Raw genomic sequence first — 11269 nt, forward strand, 5'->3', positions numbered from 1 at the left:
TTGTTCCTGAACTGCATCGAACCTCCCCAGTCAAGTTCCTCTTCTGTAGATCTGTTGCAGCATAACTCAGGGTCCTTAGACTGTTCTTGCCAGATGTCCTCGCAAGCCCAGCCTGAGGCTATTCTCACTGTCCTCCCCCAGCCAAGAGCATCTGCAACCGCATTTTGCTTTCCAGGTTTATGGTGAACTATGAATATATATTCAGACAGTTTGTGTCTTGATTTCCAGAGGTGTCCTTCTGGGTTGTGCTTGTTAAGGAGCCACTGCAGTGCACTCTGGTGTGTGTACATTGTGAATTCCATACCTACAAAGCAGGGATGATGGGCCTTGAGGGTCTCCACAACAACCAAACACTCCAGTTCTGTAGTTGCCAACACAGAGGTGACTCTGTCTATTCATTTGCAACCTCCAAAAGCCCCGCACAAACTGAGCTAATCAATTTGTTTAAGTGTAAATCCAACAGCAAGTTTTGAGGCATCACAGGTTACCATGAGCAGACAGGATGGAGCTGGGAATTTAAGCATAGCATGGTTTAGCAGTCCTTCCTTCAGTAACTCAAGTGCTTTTTGGTATCCCTCCATCCAGACAAAATTGCCTGTAGTTGGCTGATATAATGGTGCTGACCGCTCTGAGAATTTAAAAGAAAATCTCCTGTAGTATCCTCAGAGGCCTACAAGCCACTGTATCCCTTCCAGGTTTGCATAATTTTCAGTTTCTGGGGCCTCAGCCCATTCTCACTGACTGTATGTCCTAGGAAAGTACTGTGCCTCCTCACAAACTGATCTTTGTTTCTTGCAAGTTTAAATCCTACCTCCTCAAAAAGCTTTAGAATCCTGTCCACTTCTACCAGATATTCCTCCCATGTTTCATGGATACAAATGAAGTCATCTACGTGCGTGTGGATGTCTTCAGTTCTCAAAACTTGGGTTAGGTCATTTACTACCTACTGGTACTACAGCCCTGGTGCATTTACTATAGTTCTGGTAAATTCATGAGTCTGAAAGACATTCTGTGGAATTGAAACAGCCCATAGGGTTTCACAAAGGCAGTGTTCTCTCAGTCCTCAGGTGCCACTTTAATCTGATGGTTTCTAGATACCAAATCAAAACTACTGAAATATTTTGCTCCTGACATTATATCCTGTGTTTCTTTTATCTCATAAACATCTATTTCACAGCTGATAAATCTGCAGGCAGAAGAATAATGCCTAAAAAGAAGGGCCTCACATTTACGTCATTATGTAAAGAAAACAGTTGCTTACAGGTCAGTCATAGGATAGCCCACTGGTTAAACATCCAGGGTGAAATCCTAGCCCTGTTGAAGTCAATGGGACTGGCCAGCTCCACATTGGATGTCATAATGAAACACTCAACAACAGGAATAAAAGATCATTAAACAAGATAACACTACTTTAGTTTGATATTAACTTATCCAGAAGGATGGATTTACTGGATAAGTAAATCCTGCCAACACAGGCTATGCTGTAAATAATGGCAGATGCTTATATTTACTCATCAATGACTTCCCGCATGATAACCTTAGTAATGAAAGTGACAGAGGTGCCATCAACTATCTACATGTACTTTGCCCGTTCTCTATATGCCCATAAAACCCTGACTCATTGTCAAGTGGATACTGAAGGAAGCAAAGTTGTAATAAAATAAATGAAATAAAAGTCTGTTCTCATGAAGTTTATTCGAGTATCAGAATCTGGGTGTCACAAGCTACAACTCTTAGAATAATTAATTAAATGCAGCAAGCTGCCTCTGTTCTAAAAACAGATGCCACATCATGTTGAAAGAGGGGAAAAATGTATTGTTGCAGTTCTTTAAATGGTTGCGAGATGAGGTTATTAGTGCTTGTCTTGTAGTTAATGCTAACTCAACCTAATCTCTGCACTGCTTTCCAGCTGGTGCTTTGGAGATATAAACTGATCGGGTCCCTTAGTATTTACCAGTGTGGTTTTGAGATGCAAACTTGGGTGCAAAGTTTATAATACTTACACCTGAAACATTAGATGTAGTCTCAAAGTGTAAGTTTCTGAAGCTAGCTGGAAACTGGATTTTGAAATAAAGTATGAAATTAATGCAATGTTATGGCAGAAGTAAAAATACACATAAATCTGGAAATCCAAAGTCATGGCTTCCACTGCAAATGTCACACAGGCTGCGTATGCACATATAAGAGTTTACGCTCAACTGGCATAGTCAACTGAAGTAACTGAATCAGTGGAGCTACTCTGATTCACACTGGCTGAGGATCTGGCTGTAGTATTTTGTATTATCCAGCCATATATAGTGAAACATGTGCAGTGTGGTCAAGTAACCATTAAGTCAGGAACCATAGATTTGACCTCCTTGACACCTTATGGCAACTTTAGATTAGTATAGTATTTTGCATTGAAGGAAGCAAAGATAAGTGCTCCAGAAGGAACCATAGCATGGCTGGTAGGGAAATACCCTCCATAATGCAAGATTTACCAGGATTAAATCTTGTTAGATTAATGTATTTTCTTTAGTGCTAGATTAAAAAGAAAATATTGGGGGAGGAGGAAAATGGGGACAGGGCATTTTTTAAATGAAAAGACGGGTGAAGATACAGTTGACACAGTGGTTGTCTTTCTGTCATGTGACAATTTTCTTAGTATACTGTCTGACTCAAACTGAAAAGCATCTTGGAAATTATGACAATAAAGATGATTTCTGAGTTCACTTTTGTGCACACAGCGAATATCAGACAGCTATTTTATTGACTGTAATCAATATAAAACAGAGCACCATGTGTGATTCAGGGTCCCCCTGCCACAGTGCCCAGGGGGTTACAGGAATCCCCTGGTTTGGATATATGCATAATAATTCACTAAAGGGTGACATGTGAGGTCTTTACCAAGAGCCACAATATCATAATTGTGAAATGTATGTATGGATAATATTTAAGGAGTTGTGTCTAGTCTGAAAATTAAGTTCTTAAGGCAGGTAACGAGGAGGTGACATGTCTTGGAGAGGTTCCTTTCAGGCAGGGGGTTACAGATGCTTATCTTTATGTCGATCATTGTGCCTAGTGCACCTCCCAATGTATGCTTATTTGCATGGTGAGCCAGATGCTGAATAAGAAACTGCAAAATCTATAAGTAAGGAGTATACAGGAAAAAATAATCAGCTATTGGGATGGGCATCCTGTCTACGAATAAGGAGAATGGATTGTTCTGAAATATCTAGGGATGCAGACAGACACCCTGGATCTTTCACTGAGGGGCAAGCTGACAGAGTGACTTGTCTCATGAGTGGATGATCACAACCAAGCCTGGTTGTAAAACACTGGGAAGACTTAGGGTGAGCATTGTTCTCTAAAACATGGAAGTATCTAGCTAAGTAAGTCCAGGTTCTAGAATGCATCTTATGAATTTATTTTATATGTAATCATTTGTTTCCAATACATCTACCTGCTATCACTTGAATAATCTCTATACTTTGTTATATAAACTTTTACTTGTTTTCCTATAAACATATCTAAATGCTGTGTGTTAAGCCGAGCGGTGATCTGAGATAGAATTGGTAAGCTGGGATGTACTGCTTCTTTGGAAGCAACAAATTTGTTGCTAGTGTCCAGTGAAACAGGGGCTGGTCACGCCAGGGAGACACTCAGAGGCCTCGAGGGCTGAAATTTGCCTATCACCAACCTGGAGAGAGAGAGAGAGAAAGAGAGAGCAGGGCCTGCGTTGGCCTAGAGAGAGTGCTTGCATCACCTGTGGCCGGTAGAGTTGGGGAGCTGCACCACCCTGGCAAGCACAGACAGGCTCCTTCATGCTAAGAGTAGGTGGTAGTGAGGTGCCTTACAACCCTGGGGTCCCTTGGGAAGCGTCACACCATGTGATTATGTAAGTACAAGAGTCTTGGCCATACGCAGATGAACCATATCTTGTGTGAACAGTTCTCATAAAATCTCCAGTTCTCCATTATGGATAGATGCAGAACAATACTACTGTTGCAAATGACCTGGCTGAGAGCATCACAGTGAGACCCACCATTTCTCCCAGATCTGGATGTAGCATTATTTTGGCATTCTTGATGTTCCTCAATGCTGTGTTTTTAATATTTAATAATTTGTTAGTGATTACAGTTAACTTCAAAGCCCATCAACATATTCATTCCAAATCTCTCCTTTTGAGATTTCATGATATTTCTATGTGACACTACTGTAGTTACAGTTACAAACTACTATGGATATTTCTACATGGGACATAAATTCTGCATATTCCAAGGATTTGCTGTCAACTACGTTGGTAAGTAACAAGAGCCAAGTGATGCACATATCCTCCTCGGTCTTCACACATGAAATTTTGTATGTGTTGTGTTAGATTAGAAAAAGACATCTGTTTATGTTGTGTTGTGGAAGAGTCCAAAAGAAGGATTAACCTAGCAACAGTTTTAGCAACAGGGCTAATTTTCTGTTAACTTTAAAAAAAAAAAAAAGTATTAAAGAAATCACAGCTCGGAATTAGAATTTTCTAAATGGCGAGACAGTTTAATTAATGGAATGCCGAAGGGCTAAGTGGGGTTGTTATAACACTGCTTAATGTTTGCTTCCCCTCTTAAAGTGTGATTATTACTCTGAATCTATTCTATGACCATTCTCAAAGGGACAGATTCTGCCAACTTTTCTCATGCTGAGAAACAAATTACTTGGTGAGGAGCTCCACTGACACTTGTAGTGATGTGAACTGTTGTATTCCCCTGTCTTGGATATTTGGCACCCTCTCTTATTGTCTGTTGAAGAAGGCAACCATTATTGTCAATACTTGTTTAGTATTAATTTTTTAATAAATAAATAAAACTAAATACAAATCTAATGTATTTATGCTTTAAAATAGTAGGCAAATTGAGCCGGAGGGATAATAGCTCCAGAAAACAGTAGTAAGAATAGCAGAAAAATGTTAACTTTACTTCTGTTTGGAGACAAATCTATCCTTTCCGCTAAAGGGAATAAAAGACCAAACAAAAAACGAAACAAAAACAAAAAACCCAAACAAACAGCAGCAAAAAATAAGCAAAAAGTGAAACGTGCCATATTTTGCTCAGGAGACCTGAACATCTGATCTTTCTTAAAGAAGATTATATTTTAGCCACTTGTTTAAATACAAATCAAGCAAAATCAAGATGATACAATTGTTCTGACTAAGTGTTAGTCTGGACCAGGAGTCACCCAATGAAATTAATGGGCAGCAAGTTAAAAAAAAAAAAAAAGGAAGTAGTTTGTCACACAACACACAGTCAACCTGTGGAACTCATTGCCAGGGGATGTTGTCAAGGCCAAAACTATAACAGGTTTCAAAAAAGAATGAGATAAATTCATGGAGGATAGGTCCATTAATGTCTATTAGTCAAGATGGTCGGAGACATAACCCCATGCTCTGGGATTCCCTAAGCCTCTGACAGCCAGAAGCTGGAATTGGACAACAGGGGATGGATTACTCAGTAATTGCCCTGTTCTGTTCTTTCCCTCTCAAGCACCTGAAACTGGTCACCGTCAAAGACAGGATACTGGGCTAGATAGACCATTGGTCTGACCCAGTATGGCCATTCTTACGTTCTTAAAATGTCTTAATCTTGTATTTTGAATAATAATTTCTTATGGACTTTTTTTTCCACACAAGTCGTTTTCTGTTTGGAAAAAATTGCTAAATTCTGATGGTTGATGGAGATTATTATACACCAGGGATGACATCCTGGCCTCATTGACGTTAACGGGAGTTTTGCCATTGACTTAAATGGGACAAGGATTTCACCCAGCTACTTTCAATCTTTCAGTAATGCCTTTGCTATGAAACTTGCAGGCTGGTGTATGAATTAACCTTTAAACATTCTGATCTGATAGTTGCTCTTATTATTTCTTGTTATTTTCCTAGTGTGGTTTCTCTCTGGCACCTGACTTAGCCTATGAAAGATACAATGTGGTATGCCAACCTATTGGAGCTCTAAAGCTGATCCTAGTTGCTTTCATCTGGCTCTTTTGTATCATATAGGCTGTGGCATCATTCTTTGGCTGGTGCTCTTGTGGTCCCTGAAGGAGTCCAAATCTCCTGCCCCATTAGCAGGGAAGAAAGATTCTGGAGCAAATGTAGTTACCAGAGAATCTACTTTGTAACCTGCTTCATTGTTCCTATGCTAATCACTGGATTGTCTTATGGCAATGTCTTCAGATCATTGCATAAGGTAGGTTTCAATTTATGCTTATTTATAGTACCCTTCTATACCTTGCTCTTTCTCTACAGGAATTCTTCACATACAATGTAAACCTGCCTTGATTCTGACTCATTGAAATGATTGATTATTTTTAGGTCTGGTGAAATATTTTCAAAATTCTGATTATGGTGGTTTTTTTTTTTGTTTTTTGCTGTTTTCTTGACAAGTTACAGAGTGGTTGATGTTTTTTTGAAATTTTGATGAAAGTTTTTGAGGAAAAAAATGTGATTTTTTCCCCCAAAATATATTCTGCATTTTTTTGACCAGCTCTATTTATTTTGTTGTACATTCTTCCCATATTTCACTTTATTTCTAGCTTATCTCACTCTCTTTAATCTGGAAAACAGGCTGGAAATCTCATGAGAACAGGCCATTTTATAATATTTCTAGTTATAATTTCTAATTATAATATTTGTGAAAAGTTAATACAGCCTAAGCGGGTTTTTGTGGAATTTCCATCTAAAAAAGCCCCTTGTTCCTCCACACACTCAAAGTATTGCTATAGAAGTGGGTGACCCTGGACTTAAATCACCTATCTGCATCCAAGGTGTATATTCACTAATAGAAAAAGACTTGGAAATGACGTTTGTGCCTTTTAAATTATGTGTAAAGGGGACCTGAAATGATCTTTTTAAAACTGCAAAAGAATCTGATTTTTGTTTCACTTTAGAAATTGAGATCTTGCCTATCAAGGAATATTTTATGGCAACTGAAGAAGTGAAATTGTGACATCATAAGACCCCAGAGACCAAAAGCTGAGCAAACCAGATGGGAAAGGAATTTTAATCAGAGTCTTTAAAACACTTTGATTTTGTTTGGAGTTAAATAGGCATTAAACCAATGTATAACAATCACTTGGGAAAAACAATGCCATTTGTTAAAAATTCAATACCCCTGAACCTTCAATTAAGGTGTAAGACCTCATAATTCACATGCTCTAATGCTCCTCATCAGCAAAATTAAGGAACGCCAGAGTTGACATTGCTGATATTTTTAGGTTAAAAACAAGCAGAAAAAGCTCTTAAAATAAAAAGTCTCTCTTTATGCATAACAAAGAAGCAATAAAGGGCACAAACCCAATTTAAAAAAAAAATCCTTTTCACATTTCTATTAAAGAAAAAAATATTTAAAATAGCCATCAACAGATTGTCAAAACAATATCTGATTAAATTACACACAAAATTGTAATAGGAAGCTTCAATACTGGAATAAAAAGAATTTAAACGTGGTGGGGTGTTTGACAAACAAATAGGAACATCAACATTTTAATAAAATATTTACACCAGGAGAAATTCATACATGTGTGTTTGGGGTCAATGATATAATTTAGCACTTATTTTAAGCTGAACATAAACACAACTTCAACACTGAGTGAAGCAGAAAAGAGATGAGTTGTAACTAAAATAAAAATATTCTACTGATGTCAGAATGTTGGCTGAGACTCAGCTTCCTTTATGGCACTTCCCATGAATAATTTTTATAGTCAGCAGACAATGCCATCTGCAGTATGCCAGCAGCATTTCTGTTGCCATAAAAGAAAAGAAAATGCACTGAAGTTGCCAAGATCACAGAATACTCACAATACCCATAAAATAATGCATTTTAAAAATTCATTGCTTATTTGTGAAAGTATATCCTACAATTTCCAACTAAAATAACACATTGCTTAAAATATATGAATGCTGTTTATTGTGCCTGAGGCTTGAGGGAATAAGAATTCTTGGGTGAAATCCTGGCTCCACTGAAGTGAATGGGAAAAGCTCCTATTGATCCCGAGGGAGCCAGCATTCTACTCCTTGTATTTAAATTTTGGTTACACAGGGCTGGATGTAGAGCACTTCTACGGTCAGAACCAGGGTATTCAAGGGAGGAAGGAAGGTTTTGGTTAGGGATTTGCACCGGGATCTGCATTCAGTTCTTGGTGCTGCTGTGCATTTCTTGTGTAGTGCTGCCCTTGTTACTTAATCTGTCTGTGCTTCCGTTCTCCATTTATAAAGTGAGGATGATGATAACCCTTCCATTCTTCCATGCCTTATTTTTCTTGTCCATTCTGATTGTAAGCTCTTCAGAGAAGGGACAGGCTGTAGTAATGTTTAAATGTCTAATACAGTGGGGCCCTGATATTAGATGGGGCACTAGCTGCTACTGTAATACACAAATAATATTGCTATTGGTAGTCAGGCATATTAGAAATAATAAATAAATAAGGTCACCTTATTGAGCAGCACTTCTCCTGAGAATTATTGTGTCTTCCCCAATAATAACAAATTCATAATATTTCGCTTGTTAGGACTGTCCCCCTCACCAACTAATTGAACTCACAGCGATTCCTGCCCCTCTGTTATTACTCCCTACTTAATACCCTGCAGTGAAACCATAGAAGAATTTTTAAGGTTATTTACAGTATATACATAGGTCAAGATTTTGAAATGTATCTGGTGTTTTTAGATGCCTCAGTTTTTGGGGTGCTCAACTTGAGACATCTTAATGAGGCCTAATTTTCTGAGAATGGAAGCGCAGTACATTCTGCAAATTAGGTCTATTTAAGGAATCTTAAATTGGGCATCCAGAAATTGAGGCATGCAAAAGCACTGCTCACTTCTGTAAAATATTGCCCTATAAATTTGTTATATTTGGAGTTAGGCCACTAAACATCACCAGAGCTAATCAGAATTAAAAATAAAGAAATAACAATTAAAGGTAAGATAATGAACAACTAGGAACTTAGGGCTAGATCCATCAAGAGGACTTTAGCTCTATGTTGTAATGTGTAGCTTTAGACACCTGGGCGCCCTGTGGAATACTCAGCTCTGAATTAGGCACCCAGATTCTTTTTACAATGCATGGGGAGAGTTTGGCGCCTAAGAATGGAATTCACAGAAGCCAGGAAGCGGAGTGGGGAGCTGTTTAACCTAGCCAATAGGAAACGTTGAGGAGAGGGATGAGGCTTGACTCCTACCCCTCAATGGGACTTAGACACCTAACTCTGGGATGGATTCATAACCATGAGCTCTTTCCTGAAGTCAGGCACCTAAGTCAGGTCAGCCATTTCTAGAAGAAGAATCGCACACTCGTCCAGGATGTGGGACCCTTATGTTCAAATCCTCCTCTGCCTCCTGTGGAGCACAGCTTGAATGAAGGTCTCCTACTGCTCAAGTGGGTACCCTAACCACTGGGCCAAGTGGTATGGGGCAGGGCTTTCCAAGTTCTCCCGGTGAAGCTATTTAACTTTGTATACATTCTTAAAACTTCATTGGGGCAAGGGCTGGAACTTTGGTCTTCTAGGAGAGCGCATTAACTAGTAAGTGACAGAGTCGTTTCTCTCATTGACACAGTGAATATTTAATATATTATACAAGGTGGAAAAGGTCTAACAGGAACAACTGAGAAACTTGCCCTGAATTAGCTAATAGTCCAGAGGTCAGGGCATTCACATGGGAAATCTGGGTTCAAATCCTTGCTCTGCATCGGGCAGAGTAGAGATCTGAATCCAGACCTCAGGTGACTGCTCTAACCACTGGGTATCAGAGTACCTCATTCTCCAGATTTTGTGTGGGACCAGATCCAGTAGGCATACGAGAATGCCTATTGGATTGGGCCTCACAGGCAAAATCAGAATCCCACTGGGGTTTAGGTGGTGTCAGGCCTTAGGTGGCTTTGCACATGCTCGCCAGCTGAAACTTAGGGGCCTTTAGGCACCTACAGGGTTACGCAGCACTGAGAAAGGGTTATAAGGATCTGAATTTTGTTTTTGGCACCTAAATCTCTTTTGGATTTAGCCCTTAGTTACTTACAGACAGCTAGGTCTGAAAAATATTACATGTGTATATCATGCACATATTAATGTGGAAAATTCGTTCAGAAAACTTGGATAAATGGTTGGCTTTATCTTTTAAATTGTTGTTCATCTGATTTATTATCAGTTAAATATGAAGATCAAACAGCTGGGAGGAAAAACTGATCCAGAAGAAGAGTTTTGCGCTGTGGTGATGGTACTTGCTATGGTGATGGCTTTTCTGATCTACTGGTTGCCAAACACTTGCTTTGCTCTTGTCATTGATCCAACACATAACATTTCACCTCTTGCTGCTAAGACCAGTCTTGTTTGCAACTCAATCACATGTCTTTTCTTTGATATGCAGATAACGCACTAAATATCAGTCACTTAAAGGTTATGAACACGGAGGGTTGAACTGAAGGGCAGCATAGTTGTTTGGTCTAATAACCTAATTATTTAGTAATGTTCATCTTTTTATTAGGAGGTAAAGTGCTTTACTTTAGTGGGGCAGTAGCACCACTACAGTTATTAAATAATCTCTGTATCTCACACACACTCCTGCTCTCTCACACACATGGCACCCTCCCCAAGGAGTCCTATTCCTTTGCTGAAAGATATAGGAGTCTATGGGAGTACTTGAATCCTGTGTGTTAATCAGTCCTCTCTTAGGCTATGTCTCCCTTATGAGCTAGGGGTACGATTCCCTTGCTCATGTACACATATTTGTGCTAGCTCTCATCGAGCTAGCATCAGTATACATAGCAATGTAGCCATGGTAGCATGGGTAGTAGCAGTGGAGGTATAGCTGAGTATACATCCACCAATTTCAGGCTTATTTGGACTAGTGCATTTGCTGCCACAACTGCAGTTACACAGTTGTTTATACTTGTGCTAGCTCAATGAGAGCTAGCGTCAGTATGTGTACGCGAGCTGGGGAAATCACACCCCTAGGTCACAGTGTAGACATAGTCCAGGAATGAAACACATGTGGTGCAGAGGGCCAGCACAAGGCCATGCACAAATAAGTCCCACTCAAGGCTCCAGTTCTGTAACTGATAGAGTGTAGGTGGGTGCTTGTGCCTTTGTAGAGACCCATTGTTTACTCCGTGGTCCACTTGTATCATAAGTTACTACTCAATGTGAGTAAAGATGGCAGGATATGGCCCAAAACATTTTAAAGTTTTAGCTCTGTATCTGATTTTGCATCTCGCCTATTTATATCTTCTGGGTGATAGAAGTAGTTACTTCA

General features: G+C 39.3%; 1 pseudogene; it reads left to right on the forward strand.

Moving 5' to 3' along the window:
• The first annotated feature begins 3965 nt into the window (after positions 1–3965).
• Positions 3966–10396, forward strand: LOC137160566 (vertebrate ancient opsin-like; annotated as a pseudogene).
• The last annotated feature ends 873 nt before the right edge of the window (positions 10397–11269 follow it).

This window comes from Emydura macquarii, unplaced genomic scaffold, assembly GCF_026122565.2.
Source record: "Emydura macquarii macquarii isolate MOO-44397 ecotype Brisbane River unplaced genomic scaffold, CSIRO-AGI_Emac_v2 contig_2205, whole genome shotgun sequence".
Lineage (NCBI taxonomy): Eukaryota > Metazoa > Chordata > Testudines > Chelidae > Emydura > Emydura macquarii.